Source organism: Chiloscyllium plagiosum, unplaced genomic scaffold, assembly GCF_037043375.1.
Source record: "Chiloscyllium plagiosum isolate Xiang-an unplaced genomic scaffold, Cpla_swu_hap1 HiC_scaffold_8, whole genome shotgun sequence".
NCBI classification, from domain to species: Eukaryota; Metazoa; Chordata; class Chondrichthyes; order Orectolobiformes; family Hemiscylliidae; genus Chiloscyllium; species Chiloscyllium plagiosum.
Window position 1 is genome coordinate 116453809 of NW_028270146.1, and position 23442 is coordinate 116477250.

At 44.6% G+C, this 23442-nt stretch overlaps 1 long non-coding RNA gene across 2 annotated transcripts; it reads right to left on the minus strand.

Moving 5' to 3' along the window:
- Positions 1–2204: 2204 nt before the first annotated feature.
- LOC148149529 (uncharacterized) lies at positions 2205–22635 on the minus strand. 2 transcript variants are annotated; one of them, XR_015757799.1, is made up of 4 exons: positions 22504–22635; positions 22235–22341; positions 16664–16789; positions 2205–3382 (listed from the first exon to the last, which is right to left on the minus strand). It is a non-coding gene; the product is annotated as an uncharacterized LOC148149529 (long non-coding RNA). The 2 variants fall into 2 exon arrangements; XR_015757800.1 differs by lacking the exon at positions 16664–16789.
- Between the last annotated feature and the right edge of the window lie 807 nt (positions 22636–23442).

A 23442-nucleotide genomic window follows, 5' to 3' on the forward strand; every position in this document is an offset into this window, starting at 1 on the left:
GACAATTTTCATTGGAACAGGAGGAGACCATTCAGCCCTTCAACCCTGCTCTGCCATTCAATAGATCGTGGCTGATTTGTGGCCTAACTTGCAATTTTCAAAACTCTCCAAACTCATCAATAAACTCCTCTGCAACAGACAAGATCAATATTCAAAAACAAAACATCTGAAAATGCTGGGAAATCAGGAACAAAAACAGAAATTGCTGGAAAAAGTCAGCAGATCTGGCAGCATCTGTGGAGAGTGAACCTTTGGGTCCAGTGACCGGTCAGGTGACCAGCTGCAGCCGACCATTCTGCCTTTTCTGTAACACTCTCTGGAACAGGTTCTGGTGCGAGGGGAATGAGACTGTCAATAATTGAGAAAATAGGAGGACGTGCTCAATCAGAATAAAACACATTTTGGTCTTTCACTTTTAATTCAACTATTATTGTTCAATATTATTCTTATTATTCAACTACTGCAAAGATTATTCATCATCATTTCAGAAATAAGATAATAGGCCAGAAATCAACTCTTCATGTCATTGGGTCTGGGAAACTGTTAATTCTGACCTGGTCCAGCCTACGTGTGAATCCAGACCCTGAATAATGGGGTTGACTCTGAATGATCTCTTGGGCAGTTAGAATGGATGACAAATGCTGCCCCGGCAAGTGATGCCGTGATCCCATGAACAAACAAAACAGATCCAATCGCTGTGGATCGTTGTGAACTCGCCGGTGTTATTGGAAGAGGACGAATGGGAAGGTTTATGGGGTAAAGGGAGAAGATTGGCATTCGGTGAGGTGATCCTTTGGAGAGCTGATGAGTCAATCAGCCTCTTTTTGCAAAGTAACAATTCTGTGAATATTTCATTCTGAGCCATCTAAGGAAATATCAGGGCAGGATTTGTAAAGAGGTCAGATTGAATGAGTGTCTCGGTGAACACAAGTGAGACATAGGTACAGAGAGGCTTTGGGATGGATTAAATTAAATTTTATACATTTGCATAGTCATCAACTTTACAGCAGTTAAAAATGGGAGTGATCAAGAGAGTGGAATTAGAGCAGCAAATAAATCTTACACATTTATGCAGCTAAAGGGAATGCTGGGTAAAGATACCGTAGTTAGTGCTTATTTTATTCCAGGCACACCAGCCTAGGAGCACATCCTTCCTGTATGTGTCCTCTCGAGCTCTTGTAGACTTTTGTTCATTTGAAGTGTTTCATGTTTAGATACTCCAGAGAAGACAGCTTCAAGCTCCTCAATCTCTCCTGCCAGGGCAATGCTGCTGTTAGAATTCAATTCACTGGTGCATGTTACTGGCTGCTTCATGGACTGGAACTGACAATTGAGACTGAAAGGTTACTGTATAAAATATCTTCAATGGTATTGCCAGACGTGAGTGGTTTTAGGAAAATGACCTTGACTACCGGGCATTGAGTGTCAGAGCACTTCCTGTTGTGGGGCATCCTGTTTAGATTCAATCTATTGATAATTATTAGAACTGACTTGCACTGGCTCCGTCAAAGTGGTCAGAGCATTATGGCTGTCATCGAAGCTGGTAACAAACTTCCCATGGGTTAAAAATCGTAAATGATAGAGTAGGTACGAGGTCTGAGGGAACTGTTGGAGTATTGATGTTGTTGTTAATCACATTAACTCGGTTGGAGTTGACTGAATTTATATTGCATCTTTCTGAATCTCAGGATGCCTCTCTGGGCAATAAGTCTCCAATAAACAGCAATGTGACAACACACAGGGATCATCTGTTTTGATTTAAATTGGAGTCCAGCCTTGGTCAACAGCCAGTGTGGAGTTTGCACATTCCCCTATGATTGTGTGGGCCCCCTCCAGGTGCTCCGGTTTCCAGGTGCACCCTCCAGGTGCTCCAGTTCAAATATTTGTGGGTTAGGTGGATCAGTTGTGCGAAATTGTCCACAGTGTCCAGGATTGTGCAGAATAGGTGGATCAGTCATGGGAAATGCAGTGTTACAAGGATGGAGTGCTCCAGGTGGGATGCTCTTTGGATGGTTGGTGGGGTTTGATGGGCCAATTCTCTTATGCCACACTGTTGGGATTCTATTCTATGATTGAGGATAAAGCAGGGTGTCCTTGGAGAAGGAGCATGTGGTATGTATCAATGCTCTCGATGCCTTTAGATAGAGGTGGGCATCATAGGGGATACAGTGCTTTATCTCCACTGCTGCCCCCTCACCCCTAACTCTACTTTGATTTGGTCCCTTCCCACTCTGTCATTTGTAATGGTTTGCTTTGCCTGTAATGGGCTTTGTTTGTAAATATTCAATTGGTTACACGGGTGATTTACTGCTGGTGATTATATATTAACAAAATCCAAAACGGCGTAATGATGAACGTGGGAAGGTTGCTCAGCTTCTCCTACCCAGAAGTGAGATAACACTTCTGGGTAGGAGAAATGGGGGGAAAAAGTACACTTCACAGGTCACAGAAGGAGAACTGAAAAGCAGTTAAATCAAACCAAAGGTTCAGACAGGGAGGGAATATTTCCCTGGAGTTTGAGTAACTGGAAAGTGATGGTGTCCAGGAATAGACAGGATTTTGTTTTACAGGGCGTTTGAAATTTTTAAAAACTGTTATATTCAGATAGTTTCATTTCTTTTCTTTTAGTTTTATTTATTGTGGAATAAATAGTTACAATACTTTAAACCAAATTCACAAACCTTGTGTTAAAGACAAATGTTAAATAAAATCCATCAAACCATCCCTCACTGAAAACTGATGTGGAGGTGCAATCTCCTGGAGAATCCCTGCCTACTTCTTCCTACCCGGGCTCCATGACTATATACATACCTGGGAGATGGCAGCAGGAGGCCATTCGGCCTTTCAATCCTGCTCCACTATTCAAGGGGTAACAGCTGACCATCCAGCTCAGTCTCCTGTTCCTGCTGTGTTCCAATCCCCTTTCATGACTTTACCTCAAAGAACTATATCTAAGTCCTCCTTTGGTTTCACTGCCTTTTGTTCCAGTGGCGTTGCTGTGTTACTGTGTGGGTGTAGGCAGGGTTAATGTGATGGTGCTGCCTCCTGGAGGATGCACTCAGCGTCCCTCTTCATCCTGCATTAACATCAATTGGGTTTCAGCAACTCGAGATAGAAACCGTTTCCAGGATAAGGGCATCACTGGCTCAGCCAGCATTTATTCCCCATCTCTCGTTACCCTTGAGAAGATGGTAGTGAGCTGCTGTCTTGTACCATTCACAGTCCATTTGGCGCAGATAGACTGACAATGCTGGGAGGGAGAGTGTTGCAGGATTTTGGCCGAGTGATTCTCCATCTTTGGTTCTTCAAATGCTGGGTAACTTTATCACGATCGGCACATGATTTTGAGATTTCAGTCTGCAAATCTTCACCATCTAGCACCCTGTATAAAGGAATATGTACAGATTAGAAATTCAGAACAGACAATTCTCGTTTCTCTGGAAAATCTTTTTCCCCTTTCTTCCCCCAATACTGTAACCCTCCAGCCCACTTACACTCTCCCATCATTCTGACTCTGCTACCCCCAATGTACACCCTCCACATTCTCATGAATGTTACTGATAAACAGATCCATGCCACCACTTCCCGTCCCTGGTTAGACTCTGCACCCTTTCTGGGTTCACTTCATTTCCCTTCAGTTGCTGCAAGTCAATAATGTAACAGCAGAATGAAACAAAAGGAAACAGAAAGGGAGGTGGCAGATCCTGGACAGAAGAGGAACCTTCAGTCTGGGAGAATGGGTCAGATCCTTCCTTGTTTCCCATTAGTCAATTCCCAGTGTTATGACAAGTTGCGAATGGAACTTGGTCCCATGTGGGCATAGTGACACTTTGACCCCCCTAACAGATCAATACTACAAGCAGATGCGTCCCTTCTCCAGCCAATCACAGTGTGAAATGCTTTCCGCTAGCTACCCCAAAGAACATGCTCCAAAACCCTCCCACATTCTGTACATGTACAGTGCTGGGTTTTCCCACACACGTGTGGTCCCTGCCTCAGGGATTGTGGGAGTTGTAGTCCCCATGAAGCCCCTGGAGACCTGTCCCTGGAAAGTGAAATAAAGTGTGGGCTGGAGGGTGTTGTGTATAGGATATCTATTCAGACACACAGGACATGTGGGCTGTCACTGGGATTTACTGAGACATCCGCTTAGACACCCCGATTCCTGACGTAAGGAATATACATTTAGCCAATTTCAGGGTGGGGAGGTTAATAATGGGCAGCAGATTTTAAGGAGAGGTGGCTCAGTGGCTAGCACTGCTGCCTCACAGCGTCAGGGACTTGGGTTTGATTCCAGCGTTAGGCAACTGTGTGGAGTTTGCACATTCTCCCCATGTCTGCATGGTTTTGTTCGGTGCTCCAGTTTCCTCCCACAGTCCAAAGATGTGCAGGTTAGGTGGATTGGTTATGCCAAATTGCCCACAGGGTCCATGCATGAGCCAGTTAGGTAATTAGCAATGGGAAATGCAGGGTTACAGGGAATGGGAGGGTCTGAATGGGATGCTCATTATAGGGTTGGTGTGGAATCGATGGATGAATACCCTGTTTCTGCATTATAGAGACTCTATTCTATTCTCATGAAGAAGAATGTACCTATCTCAATGTGTTCTGAATCTGTGGAATTTCCTACTCAAAATGCAGTGGATGCCAGGACAATGAACAAATTTAATGAAGAGATACAGATGTTTAATTTGCAATGAGTTGAAGGGTGAGAGACAGCAGGTGGGAAAATCCAGCTGAGACCGAGGTGAGCTCAGTCATCATGGTATTAAATGGTGGAGCTGGTTCGAAGGGCTGCATTGCCTCTCCTGTGCCCAGTGATTATCTTCTTACGGTAATAACTGGAAAGCTGAATCCAAAAATCACCAACTTCACCAAAGGAGATTTCTGGAAAATGCAGGATAGTTAGGTGGATTAGCGTTCCAAACTTAGATAGTGAGGAAGCGTGCAGGAGATAATGATTTTGCAGTTTTAAACTGAAGGGAGACAGTGATTTATGGTTCTAGAATGTGTAGGACATTCACAGTGTCCAGAATACTCTGTTGTGAATATCTATCTTATATTTTATTACAAAGCCAAGGTCTCTGACAATGAAGCCCAAAACACCCAGGAAACATTGCCTCCCATCTAATCTGATAAAAAGACTTGTGATAAGTCTGGTTGAATTTAGAACACAGATGGAAAGCAGGAAGATTAAAACCAATCCCAAGATACTGTGCTTAAACAAAGGAGACTACAATAGGATGAGGCAGGAGTTGGCTAATGCAGACTGGAAGCAAAGACTTTACTGTGGGACAGTTGACAGTGGAGGAATATCAAAGCAATTTTTCAAATTTCTCAGCAAAAGTATATATCAGTGAAAAGGAAGGACTGTAGGAAAAGGAGCAATCTGCCATGGGTTGCTAAGGAAATAAAGTAGTCTATCAAATTGAAATAGAAGGCATACAAATTGGCAAAGACCAAGGAGAAATTCGGAGATTGGAAAAACTTCAAAGATCAACAGAAAGCATGATGGAATTGGGGATAAAAAGTGACGAGTAGCTATCCCCAGGGACAGAATAGCAGTTTACCCTGCTAGAGGGAAACCTATTGTTTGGGGAACATATGGCCTCTGTAATTGTTGAAGCACTTAACTGTTACCATAGGGACAATCCTGATCAAGTTAAAAATCACAGCACACCCCAAAAGCTTGTACTGCCAAATAAATCTGTTGGACTATAACCTGGTGATGTGTGGTTTTCAACTTTGTCCACCCCACCCCAACCCTGGCTCCTCCACATCAGAATCCCGATAGAAAGCCCCACTGAAACTGAAGCGCCTGTCAGATACTTGAGGGAGCCATGGGGGTGTGGGGGGGAGGAGTGTGTGGTTTAACCACAAAGTGCTGAACTGAACTAGACTTTTGAACTGCCGTTGCCATGGAGATAACATTGAGAGACAGTCTGTATTCAAAGTCACAAACCACAAAGGTATAAGAATGGGAGCGGCACATCGGACAGGCGGGGAGTTACCTGATGCTGCCTGGAGGTGTTTTGCATGTACACTATCCAGGTAACTGCCATGTCTCATCAATAAAGACTCAAAGAAGACCTCTCAGACTTCTGTGCTCAGTTATTCCTATCCAGCAGGGTTCAGGAATAGGAGTACACAGCAGTCAGTCTTCACAGTGGTGGATATGAAGAACATGCCAGTAATTGAAAAAGGAGACTGAGGAAGGTGAGGACCAAGAAACAATCATTATCACGAAAGTGTTAGAGCTGGGCAAGTTAATGGAGCTAAATGTACACAAGTCTCATTGCCCTGATGGAATGCATCCCAGGATACCAAGAGACTTAGTGGGAGAAATAGCAAATACACTTACGAATTGTAGAATCCTACAGCAGAGACAGGCGCTTTGGCCCAAACTGGCCCATACTAACCAGAATGCCCATCCACGCTAAACCCATTTCCCTGCACTGGGCCCATCTGCTTCTGACCCTTTGCTATCCATGTATTTGTCCAAATGCCTTTTACATGTTGTTAATGTACCCACCTCAACCACTTTCACTGGCAGCTCATTCCATATACATACCACCCTCTGTGTAAAACATTTACCCCTCAGCTTCCCTTTTATTCTTTCTCCTCTAATCATAAACTGATGCCCTCCAGTCCTTAGTTCCCTGGGAAAAAGACTGAGTGCATTCACCTTACCCATGCCTCTCATGATCTTATACACTTCTGTAAAATATTCCCCCTCGGTTTCCACTGCTCTAAACAAAAACGTCCTCACTTGTCCAACCTCTCCCTGTAACTCAGACCCCCGAGACCTGGCATCATCCTTGTAAATTTCTTCTGCACCTTTCCAGTTTAATAACTGAAACCTACACTGCACTCATCACATTTCCCGTGTTTCCCCACGGTGCTGGAACCGACGTGACAACGCCAATGGATTACAATCCATGATCGATAATTCACTCCGTTACAACAATCCCATTTTCATAGCTTTTTCCATGATGCAGGAATCCTTTTGTCTTTCTGGTTTCATGGTAAATTGCCCTCATACAAAACCAATCTGTGGCTTAACTGTTCCTGGGAAATGTGCCATGATTTTTTAGACTTTCAAAAACCAATGAAATCTCTCTCTACAGTCATCACGCTAACACGGACTTTGCTGTCTCAGTACTTTTTTCCAGCCACACTGACATTTGAAATATTCGCCCACAGACAGAATGCACACCTTTCCATCCAGATGAAAAGGCCAATGATATTCAGATCGGCACGGATCCAGTAACATGAAGTTCAATTTGAATTTCTCAACTGCAAATCCCCCCTTTCAGTATTCTACATCAGAGAAAACAGAAATTGCTGGAGATCCTCAGCAGGTCTGGCAGCATCTGAAATGGTGACAGAGGCAGGAAACACTGCAGCCTTGAAGAAGTGTTTAGATGATCACACCAGGCATGTGTGCTTGATGACCAATATGGAGAAGATGGAGGCATTGTATTCAACAGTTTTATACCAGAGACTGTGACCCCATTTTATTCCGTATTTCTCCAATATTCCTTTTTCTCAGAAGCAGACAGGAGTGGGAAGCAGTGGAGAATGTAAATGATGTGTGATCTTCCTAGTGAGAGGATTCGAGTACAGGAGCAGGGATCCCTTTCTGGAAGGGTCTTGGTGAGACCACATCTGGAGTACTGTGTGTACCTTTGTTCCCCTTTCCCAAGGGGAGCTATCCAGGTTATTAAGAGAGAGTAAAGGAGGGTCACCAGCCTGACTCCTGGGATGTGAAGATAGTTGAGGGTTGCAGATCCTGGAAGTCAGGGTCTATACAATGTGGATCTGAAAAAGCTCAGCAGGTCAGGCAGCATCAGAGGAGCAGAAAGGTTGATGATTTGGTCAGGACCCTTTGTCAGTCCCAATGAATAGTCCTGACCAGAAACATCAACTTTCCAACCCCATCGTATTCATGCTGATTATCAAGCTCCTATTTACTCTAGTCCCACGTCCTGGCACTCAGCGTGTAACTGATATTATAGTGCTTGGTGTGACTTCTTCAGGGCTGCAGTGTTTCCTGCATCTGTCACCATTTCAGATGCTGCCAGACCTGCTGAGGATCTCCAGCACGTTTTGGTTTTATTACAGATTTCCACCATTTTGCTGAAGCACGTAGAGACAGAGAAATGAACAACTCCATATTTTGTTGACTCTGATTCCTGGGATGTCAGGACTGATGGATGAACAGGGACTCAATCTTCGTTTAATCCTCCTTTCCTTTGGCTTTCTGAGCTACTGGCGACATCACTCATATTCTACCTCCCATTCCTGACCTGAATCTGACCCATCTAAGCCTACACTTTAATTTCCATCCCCCTGCCAGACTAGTTACAACCTCACCAATGGGATTTCTCCCAGCTCTGCCCAGGTGTAACCGCTCAGGCTGGTACAGGTCCCACCCAGAAACAGTCCCAGTGCCTGAAGAATCTAAGGCCTTCTTTGGTACACCATTTCCCCAGCCACATATCCAGCTGATCTGCCCTCTTATTCATGCTCTCACTAGCACATAGCACTGGGTGCAAGTCTCGCGTTATTGCATTTCAGGAGCGACATTTTAATGCATCCCTGATCTCCCTATATCCAGCTTTCAGGCCTTCATCCCTTTGTTTAGCAATGTCATTGGTATCTATGTGTTCCACAACCACTGACTTTACCCTCCAGCTCCAGAATGTCCTGCAGCCGCTCCATGATATCGCGGATCCTAGCTCCAGGAGGTAACGTACCATCCTGGATTCATGTCTGTGGCCACAACAGTGCCCGCCCTAACCCTGACCATTGAATCCCCTGTCACTATAGCCGTGTTTCCTCTCTTTACTCCCGCTCTGTGTAGCAGAGCTCTGTGTGGTGTCATGAACCTGGCTGTTGCTGATTTCCCGAGAAGCCACCCCACCCATTCCCACCCTTACAGAGTCCCAGGCAGTATACAGTATCTGTTTGAGAAGGGGATGACCACTGGGGATTCCTGCACTCCCTTCCTGAGCCTTTTACTTGATCTGATGGTCATCCATTCCCTTTCTGCCTGTGTAACTCTTGCCTGCAGTGTCACGGACTCACTAAACGTGCTGTCCATAACATTCTCAGTGTCGCAGATGCTCCACAGTGAGTCTACTCACAACTCCAACTCTGAAAAGCAGTTTCCCAATAACTGCAGATGGGAACCCTTCCTGCACACATAGCCGTGAGGGACACTGGAAGCGGCCCTTATTTCCCACATTGTACAAGAGGACCACACCACGGCTCTGAGGTGCCCTGTCACAACATCTCTCTATATTCATCTAGTTACTCCCATTAAGAGAATTTAAATGAGTTAGCAACCTTCCTTCACTTTAAACATGTCTATTATAATAAAAAAAATTTACTTAAGCTGATATTTCATACTTTAAAAACTTAAATACTCCGCAGGTATTACTGACAAATTGGCTATTCCCATTGGGACTGTGAACTTCTGAAAGGCCTGAAGCTGAAACTCAGTTTTAGTTCACCTTCTCCATGTCTCACCTCACTATTTACACCCAACTCTAAAACACTCTCATTGAGCCAAACAGCAGTCTTAGTGCAGCCCTGCCATTTTCATTGTCTGCTCACACCTACACTTCCCTCAGCCTCCTGTACTGTTCCAATGCACCTCAATGGGAGCTCAGGACCAGTATTGCATCTTTCAATTCAGCCCTTTGTAACCCCAGAGTTAAAATGGACTTCAGCAGTTTCTGAATGAAGAGACAGTTGTCAGAATCTGGAATGTTCCACCTGAAATGGTGCTGGAATTTGAGTCCACAAGGAATTTCAATGAGAAATTTGCAGAGAATTGGAAGTAGGGAGTTTACAGATTAACATTATAAAGTGGATGATTGTGACTAAATCTGACAGATCCTGCAAAAAGATGAGGTGTAATTTGGATAAATCTGTGCTCTCTCTCAGGCCAATACCTCCTTCCACAGCTGCAGGGCCAAGAGTTAAACACATACCCCAAGGGTGATCCAACCATGGACTTGAACATCTTTCTGCTTTTGGCTTGACAAAAATATTGAAGATAATTTCCCACAGACAGAACAGACAAACCTTTCTCGTTCCACAGTTTAATGCCAATGATGTTCAGATCCTGATGACTCCGCTAACTATAGAAACTTGTTTTTTGACATCCCAGTCTCAATTATTCTCAATTAATATCCTATAAAATGAATTCACAAAACAAAGCTCATAGTCAGTGCAAGATGAGTAGTGAAGGCAAACACTTCTCTTGGTATATGTTTGATGTGTAAATGCTCCTCTTCAAATCACCCCCCCCCCCACCCAGGGAGAGGACACGTGCATGCTCCTTGTGGTACCTTACCCCAAGTAAAGATGGCAGCCATAACCCAGGTCCTCTCACTGCCTGAAGCCCAAGCTATCTTCCCCTTTGCTGCAAATGTGGGACCAAGAGTTTCTAATTCAGACTAACGACCTGCACAGAGTGTAACTAAACCCTCCCAGTCTTCACTGATACATTTCATCCGGTTTCTGCTGCCACTCTCCCCTTTCCGCCTCCTGCACACACCAAGGGTCATCATGGGTCCAATGCCCCGTCCTCAGAACCGATGACAGCTGGGAAAACTAGAATCCCTTCAGGAAACAGGCCCTTCGGCACAACAATTCCACACCCACTCTCCGAAGTTAATCCCACCCAGACCCATTCCCCTATCCTATTACTCTCCATTTGCCCAGACTAATGCACATCCCAGAACACTACGGGAAATTTAGCTGGGCTAATTCACTTGACCTACACATCTTTGGACTGCAGGAGATAGGGGTTAAAGAGTAACTAATAGGTGGAGACAGAGCCCAAAGAGAGACAGGAACATTTGGAAAGACAAAGGAGTGGGAAGTTGGAAAGCTGTTAATGGAGGAGACAGGAACCTTCTAGCATCTCAGTGACGATGGTGGAAATGGTGTCTGATGATCTACACTGTGCCGCAAAAAAGACGCTGAGCTTCCAGTTGCCTGCTCTTTAACACACAAGACTGTTCCCTGTCCAACATCTCTGTCTCATGCTTACTGCGGTGTTCCAGTGAAGCTTGATGCAAGCTGGAAGAACACTTCAGAACATACCAAATGGCTTCCTATTTCAAGGACTGCAATTTCCCCTCACACGGTCAACAATGCCCTCCAGTGTATCTCCTCTACTTCCCACACCACTGCCCTTGAACCCACCCCTCTAAATGCAACAAAGATGGAATCCCACCATCCTCACCTTCCACCCAGATACAACGCATCATCCTCTGCTATTTGCACCATCAGATCCAACCACCTGAGACATATTTCCCTCCCCACCCCTTTCAGCATTCCACAGAGACCATACCCTCTGTGACTTCCACGTTAGATCACGCTCCCCACCAACCCATCCTCCACTCCAGGCACCTTCGCTTGTCACTGCAAGAGGTGGAAAACCTGTGCCCACACCTTCCTCTCACCTCCATCCAAGGCACCACAGGATCCTCCCACATCCAGACATAGATTTCCCTGCCCACCCAAACACCTCACCGATTGTGTCCTTTGCTCTCAGGACGCCAAATTGTGGAATATTTCAGGGAACATTTCTGGGACACATGCACCAACCAACCCCATCGCCCTGTGGCCGACCACTTCAGCTACCCGCCCCCCACCCCCACCACCCGCCACCACGCTGCCAAGGACATGCAAGTCCTCCACCACAAAATCCGAGCCACCCGACACCTTGGGAACTTTCAACCACACGGCATCAAGGTTTCCTTATCTCCCCTCCCCCACCTTATCTCAGATTCAACCCTCCAACTCGGCACAACCCTTTTGAACAGTCCCACCTGTCCATCTTCCTTTCCAATTATCCATTCCACCCTCTCACCACTACCCCCATCTACAACCACCTATTGCCTCCCTAGCTCCCTTCCCCCAACCCCGAACACCCCTCCCTATTTATCTCTCAGCCGTATTCCACCACCGACATTTCTGATGAAGTGCTGACATGCCCAATACATCGATTCTCCTGCTCCTTGGATGCTGCCTGACCTGCTGTGCTTTTCCAGCGCCACACTTTAACATAAGCTGGAATAACAACACCTCATCTCTCACTCGGGGACCCTGCAATCCTCTGGCTTTAACATCAAATTCAATAATTTTAGGTCCTGAACTCTCCCACGTCCTAGTGTCTTTGCCCCCTACCCCACATACCAGGCCTTGTTATTACGTAGCCTTCCAATTATGTAGCCTTCCATTACACATTACCTATGGTTAGCTACTAACAGTCCCCATAAACAGCTATTCACCCTCCCCCTCAGATCGTTATCCACTCCTTTGTCCAACTGCACTTATCTCTCTCTTGGGACTCTATCCCCACCTATCATTTACTCCTTAACCCCTACCTTCTGCTTAAAACCGACATTTTTTTCTCAGTAACATCAATTCCTGAGGAAGCGTCACTGGATCGAAAATGCGAACCGATTTCTCTTCACAAATGCTGCCAGATCTGCTGAGCTTTTCCAGTACCTTCTGGTTGTTATGTGTGATTTACAGCATCCGCAGTTCTTTTGGTTCTAATTTACCCGGAGTATCTAATTCAGGTCCAGCAGACTGAAAGTGTTTATCAACCTTCCCAGTCCACACTAACTCCATCTCTCTCCCAGTCTCTGCTGTCTCTCCCGCTCCCTTCACACTCACTGAGTCTTCCCTCACAGTGACACTGCGCCTGCAAAGCTGATGATCATGTGTTGGCCTGCTGAACCCACCCCTCATTCACTCCCATTGGCTGGAGGATCACACCAACTCTCCTATTGGTCTGAAGCTGTGTCAATCAGCCAGGCCCCATTGTGACTTGAGTGGTGGGATCCTCCCAGGTGCATCAAAGGCTGAGGGGTGACCTCAGAGGTTTATAAAATCATGAGGGGTATGGGTAGGATAAATAGACAAGGTCGTTTCCCTGGGGTGGGGGAGTCCAGAATGAGAGGGCATGGGTTTAAAATGAGAGGGGAAGAATTTAAAATGGATTTGAGGGGCAATTTTTTTTCCCACTGAGGTTGGTGCATATATGGAATCTTCTGTCAGGAAGTGAAGGATGTTGGTACAATTATACCATTTGGCATCAGGATGGGTATATGAATAGGAAGGGTGCAGAGATATATGTGCCAAGTGTTGGAAAATGGGTCTAGATTTGGTTGGGATATCTGGTCAGCATGGACCAGTTTAACCAAAGCGTTTATTTTCATGCTGTACATCTCTATAGCTCTGCCCTGTGATGAGCTACATCATTCACAGTGAATGGGTCAGTATCACAGAGCACAGGGGCTGGGGGATATTCCGCCCATTGGGGCTGTACTCTCTCCCACTGGAGATGTTGCCAGTCAGTCCCAACTTACCTCCCATTTGGACATAGCCCTCCAAATCCTTCCTTAAAAATGTTAAATTTCAAATTTGTTTTGACAATAACTACTGAATCTGCATCCAGCTGTCTTTCAAAATGTCCCAGATGCTCAGAACTTAGTGAGTGAAATAATCTTCACATTTTTCTTTGCATTATTTGCCAGTTCCCTGAAAATAGTTACTAAAAATTGTGACGTTAAAAATTTCTCACTCTGTCTCTCTGTAAATGAAATACCCTGGAAACAAATCAACTCCTAGATGAAATCACTGCTTAACCTTCTCAGCTCCAAGGAGAATTGTCTGACCTTCTGCTAACGCTCCATAAAAGAGAAACCTATCTTAATTTTAATTTATTAGTGCCATAGAGATGTACAGCACAGAAACAGACCCTTCAGTCCAACTTGTCCATGCCGACCAGATATCCTCAATGAATCTCGTCCCGTATGCCAGCACTTGGCCCATAGCCGTCTAAACCTTTCCCAATCACATATCCAATGAGATGCCTTTTAAATGTTGTAACTGTACCAGCCTCCACACTTTCTCTGGCAGCTTATTCCATACACATACCACGTTCAGCTTGAAACTTTGCACCTAATAATCCTTTTCAATCTTTTCCCTCACGCCTGTGCTTTCTAGTTTTGGACTCACCTAAACAGGAATAAGACCCTGGCTGTTTATCCTATCCATGCCCCTAACGATTTTATCAACCTCTATGGTCACCTCTCAGCATCCGATTCTCCAGTGAAAACAGCCTCAGTCTATTCAGCCTCTCCCTATAGGTCAATCCCTCAACCCTGGCAACATCTTAGCATCTTTTCTGAATCCTTTCAAGTTTCACAATATCATTCCAATAGCAGGGAGACCAGGACTGAAAGCAGAATTCCAGAAGTGGTTGAATGAATGTCCTGTACAGCCGCAAAATGTCGTCACAACTCCTGTACTCAATGCACAGACCAATAAAGGCAAGTACACCAAACACTTTCTCCACTACCCTGTCTACCTATGATTCCACTTTCAAGGAACAATGAAACTGCACTCCAAGGTGTCTTTGTTCAGTAACACTCCCCAGGACAGTCCCATTAAGTGTATACGTCCCACCCTAATTTGCTTTTCCAAAATGCAGAAACTCACATATATTGAAATTAAACTTCATCTGCCACTCCTCAGCCCATTTGATCGGAGTCTCATTGTACTCTCAGGTAACTTTGCTGTCCATTGCACCTCCAATTTTGGTGTCTATTGTAAACTTACTCACCATAGCTCCTCTATTCACATAGAAATCATTTATATAATTGGCAAAAAGCAGTGGACACAGCACCCAGCCTGACAGCATATTGCTCATCACAGGCTTCCAGTCCAAAAAGCACCCTCCACTATGACACTGACTGCTCAGCAAGGTTAGAGCTCATGGAATACAGGGAGAACTAACCATTTGGATACAGAACTGGCTCAAAGGCAGAAGACAGAGGGTGGTGATGGAGGGTTGCTTTTCAGACTGGAGACCTGTGACTAGTGGAGTGTTACAATGATCACTGCTGGATCCACTACCTTTCGTCATTTATATCAATGACTTGGATGTGAACATAGGAGGTATAGTTAGTGAGATGACACCAAAACTGGAGGTGTAGTGGACAGTGAAAAAGATTACCTCAGAGTACAATGGGATCTTGATCAGATGGGTGAATGAGCTGAGGAGTGGCATTTTGGGAAAGCAAATCTTAGCAGGACTTATACACTTAATGGTAAGGTCCTGAGGAGTGTTACTGAACAAAGAAACCTTGGAGTGCAGGTAGATAGGATAGTGAAAGCGGCATGTGGTATGCTTTCCTTTATCGGACAAAGCATTGAGTACAGGAGTTATGAGATCATGTTGCAGCTGTATAGGACATTGGTTAGGCCACTTTTGGAACGCTGCGTACAAATCTGATCTCCCTCCTATTGGAAGGATGTTGTGACACTTGAAAGGGTTCAGAAAAGATTTACAAGAACGTTGCCAGGGTTGGAGGATTTGAGCTAGGCTGGGGGTTGAATAGAGGTTGAATAGACTGGGGCTGTTTTCCCTGCAGCGTCAGAGGCTGAGAGGTGATCTTATCTATGTATATAAAAACATGAGGTGTATGGATAGGATAAATAGACAAAGTATTTTCCCTGTCGTGGAAGATCCCAGCACTAGAGGGCATAGGTTTATGGTACGAGGGGAAAGACTTTAAAGAGACTTGAGAGACAACGTTTTCACACAGAGATTGAGATGTTTTTGATGCAGAGATAGTGGGGTGGTACGTGTATGGAATGAGCTGCCAGAGGAAGTGTTGGAGGCCATTACGATTGCAACATTTAAAAGGCATCTTCATGTGTATATGAATACGAAGGATATGGGCCGGGTGCTGACAGGTGGGACTAGATTGCATTGGGATATCTGATGAGCATGTACTGGTTGGACTGACGGGTCTCTGTTTCTGTGCTGTCCATCTATGACTCTTTGACCTTCCAGCCAATTCCGTATCGAAACAGCTAGTTCCGCCAGAATTCTATGGTGTTGAACCTGCTAACCAATGTGTTATGTGAAACCTTGTGTCTTTCTCAAGTCCAAGTTAATGATTTCAGTGCACAAAGCCATGCTGACTCTCCCTCATCATTTCTTGCTTTTCCAATGACATGTAAATCCTGTCCCTGAGAATCCCTTCCAACAACTTCTCTTCCACTGACTTCAGGCTCACTGGTCTATAGTTCCCTGGCTTTTCCTTACCACCTTTCTCAAATAATGGCACCAGTCTTCCAGCACCTCACCTGTGGTGATCGATGATACAAATATTGCAGTGAGGGGCCCAGCAAAAGCTTCCCTAATTACCCACAAAGCTCTGGGATACACCTGATCAGATTCCAGGGATTTATCCACCTTTATGCATTTTAAGACATCCAGTACCTCCTCCTCTGTAATATGTACACTTGCCAAGTTATCACTATTTATTTTTCCAACTTCTCTAACATCCATATCCCCTTTCAGTAAAAACTGACATGAAATACTAACAGAATCTCTCCCACCTCCTGCTGTTCCATAGACAGTCTTGTTGATCTTTAAGGGTCGCTATTCTCTGCCTAGTTATTCTTTTGTCTTTAGTGTATTTGTAGAATCTCTTTGGATTCTCCTTAAACCTATTTCCCAAAGCTATCTCATGTCCCCTTTTTTGCCTCCTGGTTTCCCGCGAGTATATTCCTACTGCCCTTATAGTCCTCTAGGGATTCACACAGTGGTCTGTACCTGCCATATCCTTCCTTCATTTTCTTGACCAGAGCCTCAATTTCGCAGGTCATGCAGCATTCTCGATGCCTCCCAGCCTTGGCCTTAACAGGAATATACTGTCTGTGTACTCTCATTGTCGCAGGCCTATGGAGGCAATGGCAGATGAGGACAGAGAAACAATCATTTATCAGTAAAGAGGTAGTGTTGGGAAAGCTAACAACTCATCCTTATCTCAATAATTCCTCTCTAGCCTCAGAACTATCACTATCTCTGCATCAAAAACATCTCAATCTCTGCAACATCCTCCAATCTCTAATCTCCTCCAGTCTCAACACCCTCTCTATCTTTAATCATGTCCGCCCTCACAAATCTCTGTGATGTGCCTTTCTTTAATTCCAGCCTTCAGGATAACCCATTTTTACTTCAGATTCCTGCACCCAGAGCTCCACAATGTCCCGCTTAACCTCTGTCACATTTTCCTCCAAAAAACATTAATCAATCACGTATCATCTATTCTAATATCACCTTCTCTGACCTGGTTTCTATTGTGGCTTGTCATATTCCTATATTATGCGTCTGTGGTCTACATGACAGAAAACGGTTTTGTGGTCCATTGGGTTTCTGCTGTAAAGAAATCTCCCAGCTAACTATTTTAATCCCATTTTCCAGCACAGAGCCCATAGACCTGTCAGCCTTGGCCTTGCAAGTGTGTTCCTAAATAGATTGTAAATGCCATCGAGATTTCTGTCTCTCACTCTCTTCCAGACAGTGAGGTTTAGTGCAACTGTTGCTCTATGCTATCACCCACAGGGTTCAGAGCAGCTGGGTCTGTGCGAACCAGGATGGATCAAGGAATGGGGGATTTTAGTTGCAGAATTTGTGGGGCTTTTTTAACATTAATTGTTCATGTGCAATGTGTGTTGCTAATACATATCAAGAATAACCATCCACAATTAATGGACTCTCCTTTTCAACCTCTCCCCTTGCTTGAGCTGTGGTAATATTCAGGTTAACCACTACCAGACATCTCTCTCTAATGAGAGAGCAGTCCTATGTCGGATGGACAATACTGACTTGATCTTTTACACAGTGATGCCACTGTGCCTTGAGGGTGGGGAAAGGGAATGCTGAAGGTGGTGGATGGGAAACCACTCGGGCACAGTGCTTTATCCTGAGGATGTTCACTTTCTTTAATATTATTGGGAGGGGGGGGGGGGGGGGGGGGAGGGGGGGGGGGGCGGGGGGGGGAGTGCACTGATGCAGGCAAGTGGAGAATGTTCCAACACAACCCTGATGTGTACCTTATAGAGAGCAAACAGACATTGGGGAATCAGCAGTTTGGAAAAACTGAGATTGTTCTCCTTGTAGCAAAGGAAATTCGGGGAGCTGTGACAGAGCGGTTTACAAAAGTTACACGTTATAATAATAAACCTTACACCCATCAGCTCATTACACAAGGATTACAGGACACATGTTGAAGATTTGGGAAGATCTATTGAGAGGATGGTTTGATTCAAAGGAGAACTTTTCTGCAGCAAATGGGATTGATCTGGAACACAATACTCTCACACAATATGAATATCCAGGTCCTGATGAATGGAGTAATTCTGTCAGAGTTTGGCGTTACAATGACTGAGATTACCATCTGAATATCTGCCTGTAATACAAGTTTATAAAATCCGTCACTGTCAGTTCGAGTTTGAAACTCATACAATCCCCTCCTCCTGGCCCAGGATGACTGTACACATTACCCCTGGTGGAGGTTAGCAGGCACTTCAAGGGCAAATCTATGTGGGTTTCTATGAGTTTCCACCTTGGGACTTCATGTGACTGAACATGGGACAGAATGTCCCAAGATTCAGTGAGATATGGAGAGCAGGATTTGCTTCCTTTTCTTTCCTTCCGTTCTGCCGCTGTGCCTCCTCAATAAGACTTGGGGTGTGAAAGGCTCATGCAGCTCGATGGGCAAGATGTCTCCATTCTGACCAATGGGCAGCAAGCTCCTCCCAGTCATGAAACAGAGTATCCCTGAAAGATAGCAACTGCGCATGCTTCCCACTGCCCAGTGCTCACAGTACATGTTTCGAATAATGAGGGGGGAAATCTCAGAGAAAAGGCATAACAGGAAAGTTCCAAAAGGATTATAAACATCTTACAGAGAGATAGTCACAGGAAACGTGGGCAACAAGTTAGCAAATAGAGTATAACTTGGGATAAACTGTAGAAAGCTGCACCACAAAGGGACTGGGGGAAAATGAGCAGGAAACACAGAAAGCTAGCACACAATTACAACATTGGATCAGGAAGGGGAATGGAATGCTGTCCCTTATTTCAAAGAGTTTGCCAAATAAGAGTTTGGAGTATATACCTTAGGACAACTAAACAAATGGCGAGTGAGACCACATCTGGAGTAACATGAACAGATTTGGTCGCTTTAGTTAATAAAATAGAGCAGTTTATTGGAGGCATTTCAGAGAAGATCCATTGGGATGATCACTGTTTTGAAGGGATTATCCTGTAAGCAAAGGCTGAATAAGTTGGGAATCTACTCACTGGACTTTGGAAGAATGAGAGGTGATCTCTTTGAAAAATACAGGATTCTGTCGAGGTTTGACAGGGTAAATATGGAGAGGGTGTGTCCCATTACGGGTGAGTCTTGAACCAGATTGTGGGTCAGTCGCGGAATCAAGGGTTCTGTTTCAGATTTGTCAAGTTAAAGGCAACACCGACACAGGTTAGGGTTTCAGTAGCAATGGAGCTGGGGTGAGAAGGAGACAAGCAACGTTTTAGAGATTGGAATTCGTGGTTTCTGATTGTGTAGATGTCCGATCAGAAGGTCACCTTGGGGTCAGATATGAAAGCAATATTGTGAAGAATGTAGTTCTGCCTCAGACACTTCCCAGTGAGAGGGAGGGACACAGCAGTAAGGGAAATGAATTTGGAATAGCAACTGAAGGCAATGGGTTTAACAATTACAGTGTTTCATTGGAGTGAATTGCAGCTAATCGATGCGTGGTAAGCAGTTTGATAACTGAGTAATAGTGGAGTAATGGAGACGGATGATGGGGAGGGAGAGCTGGACATTGTCAGTGTACATGTGAAACCTAACACAGTGCTTTTGGGCGATGTTACCTCCTGGCAGTATGTAGGTCAGAAACAGGACGGACCAAGGATAGATCCTGGAGGGACACCAAATACAATGAATTCAGAAAGGAAAGGGAGAGTGGAGATGGAGCAGGATTTTCCAATGATGGTGAGGTCAAATATGAGGTTTTAGCAAAATGGGAGAGAAGGACATAACGAGAAAAGACAGACAGACAGATCATGGGACAATATCTGTGAATTGCAAGGGTGGGGAGGGCGGTGACAAGCAGGAGGATGAGACAGAGATTTGGAATGTCCATGATTTAGCTACACTAGGGTAAATGTTCAAGATGACCTCTAATAAAGCTTGACAAGAGACTCTAGGAAATGCAAGTTTAGGACTAAAATGAGGAGCACCCTTGTGAGGCAGTTTGGCCCGATGGGCTAGTGGAGAGGGAGCGAAGAAGCAGAGGCAGCTGATCGGATTGTCTCAATGTTATTGACAGAGAAACTCCATGTGCTCCTCACTCTTGTTGTTGGAGGGGAGGATGGAGGAGGCAGGATAATGGACATTTATTTATTTCCAAAACAATAAACACAACCTGTGATAGTGATTCTAAAAATAAGTGGACAAACCTGTCGTATTTATCATTTATCAAGAATATTAAAATATATAACTGAAGTTCAGGTTTGAATCCCAAATTGGTTGAGGGTGGCTCTGAAGTCAAGAAAATAATAACTGGAATGAAGAATCTACTGTTTGCCATGGAACCATTGGGGATGTTTATCTGCCATTGACAATGTCCTTGAGGGAAAGAAACCCGACAGTGGCCCATCAAATCACTCATTGTATTAATCACTGCACAGTCTCAACAAAGGAATGAAACTGGATGGACCACATTACATCTACCAATACACTAGCAAATACAACCACACAATCAGCCCTCTTGACCCTGCAACTTCCTCACTGTGGGCCAACAGCAGCAGAACTGTACTTCAGTCCAATCTGAAATCTCATGGCCTGATATCCCCCACTCAACCATTAACATCAAGCCAGGGGAATCAACCCTGGTTCAATGGTGAATGTAGGAGGGCATGCCAGCAGTACCAGGCATACCTAAAAATGAGGTGCCAACCTGGTGCAGCTACCAAACCTGCATGCCAAACAGCACAAGCAACACCAAATAGAACTAAGTGATCCCATAACCAATGGATTAGATCAGAGTTCTGCAGTTGTGCCACACCTAGTCAAGAATAGTGATGGACAATTAAACAACTCACTGGAGGAAGTATCACAGATATCCCCTGCCTTACTGATGGAGGGACGTCACACACATTCATGCAACAGATAAGAGGACAGCATTAGCAGCGAGTTTCAGCCAGCAGTGCCAAGTGGATGAGCCTATTCCATTGGTCCCTGACATCACAGATATGAATCGACTTGGTTGAAAACTCATTTCAAATCAGATCAAGAAACGGATAAATAGTATAAAGGCTAGGGGCCCTGCCAATATTCTGGCAATAATACTGTTGGCTGTGCTGCAGAACCTGCTGCCCACCAAGCCAAGTACTGCTCCAGCACCGGCACCTACCGACTTTGTGGAACATTGCTCAGGAATGTTCCAACACAAAAACACAGGGCAGATCCAACTCAGCCAATTCCCCTCCATCAGTCGACACTCGCTCAGCAGTGAAGTGATGGAAGGTGTCATCAACAGTGCTGTCACGCAGCTGCTCAGCAGTAACCTGCTCAGCGATGCCCAGTTTGGGTTCTGCCAGGGCCACTCAGCTTCTGAGCTTGTTACAAACTTGATTCACAAACTGACAAACAGCTACATGAGGCGAGGATGACAGGCCAGACCCCCTCCAAGACCACTATTTCGACTTCAGTGATATCACCTGACCTCACCACAGTCTCAGCTCATTTGCTGAAACTCTCATTCATTCCTTTTGTTAAATCTAGATTTCATTATCTAAAGCCACTCCTGGCCAGCATCCCACATTCACCCTCCCGATAATCTCAAGAATATTGAAAACTCTACTGCCGAAGTGCTCACTTGTACCAAAACTTGCTGATCAATCAAAAGACTCCCATTTATAAGCAACAACAATTTACTTTTGCACCATTGTTTTTATTCCTGGCTGTAAGCATTCCTATCTCCCTGCACCACACACCCTTTCATATCTCAATAATTCATTTTAGTTCAGACTCTCAATGATGTGTTTATTTTTGAGTTCACCTGTGTGACTGTTTCGAAAGACTCCAAGGGAACATGGTCTGGAATCCCCACTCTAACCCTCTAAGATCTACTTTCTTCCTTTAAGGCATTCTTGAAAAACTGCGTATTTGGCAATGGTTTCGGTCACTGGACACAATATTTTCCATCTGTAGCCTTATGTCAAAAGTTCTCAATAATATTTTTGTGAAATTAAAACCATGATGATTTGTACAGATATCTTCTGCTCTTCGATATCGCTGAGTGAATAATCTGTAATGTCTCTTACCCAACCACGTTGTGGGAGCACCTTCACCATACAAACTGCAGCAGTACAAGGAAGTCAAACATCACCCTCTCCACAGGCAACAAGGCTTTGGTATTGATCACTGGTTTCTGTGGAAGGAGAAATACACAGGTGATGTTTCAGGGAGTGCAATATGAATTACAGGGAATGAAAATGGTGCAGAATTTGACTGTCAGAAATTGAAGGAAAATGCACTCGCTTATTGGAAAAAAAAATTCTTGACTGTCAAAGATATTGAGGAAAAAAATAACCTGATAATGGAACAGCATATGGTCAGGAGCCGGGCAGCAGTGGACAATTCATTTACATTCCTGAAGAAGGGCTTATGCCCGAAACGTCGATTCTCCTGCTCCTCGGATGCTGCCTGGCCTGCTGTGTTTTTCCAGCACTACACATTTCAATTCATTTACAAAACAGCTGTGAAAGTAATAGTAAAATACTATACAGAGCAAAAATACACCCATGAGAGACTGAGGAAGCTCGATAACGAACAAGTGGACATCAGAGAACCCAGAGGTGAACCAGAGCAGAGTTCACTTTTATAATCCCACAGTCAAAGATGTCTAGCACAGAAACAGACTTCTTCGGTCCAACCTATGCCAACCAGATATCCTAACCTAATCTATCTAAATTAAATCCTATCTGACACTCCTCAGCCCATTGGCCCATCTGATCAATATCCCATTGTATTCTGAGATTGTCCACAATACCAACTGTTGCCTGGAGCTTGCGCACTGCTTCGTGGCTTTTGCTGCTGTTTCTCAGTTACAAGAGTGAGGGACAAGGTTAAATATCACACAACCACCTGATGGAGGACCAGCTTCCAAATAAACCTGTTGGACTATAACCTGGTGTTCTGTGAATTTTAATTTTGTCCATCCTAATCCAACACCAGCACGTCCAAGTCACGAGTGAGGGAGGAATGCATAACATAAGAACAAAAGATCTTGGAAAAGGAGAAGGCCGTCCTGCCCTTCGAGCCGGCTCTACCATTCGATAAGATCATGGCTGATCATTTTGTGGATGCAGAACCATTTACCCATGTTCTCACCGTATTCCTTAATTAATTATTTCTTTTTTAAAAAAACTAACTTAGCTTTAAAAATGTTCATTGAACGAGCATCAACTACTTCCCTGGGAAATGCACTCCATCGAGGTCAAGACGTTCCTTCTCAATTCACTCCTAAATT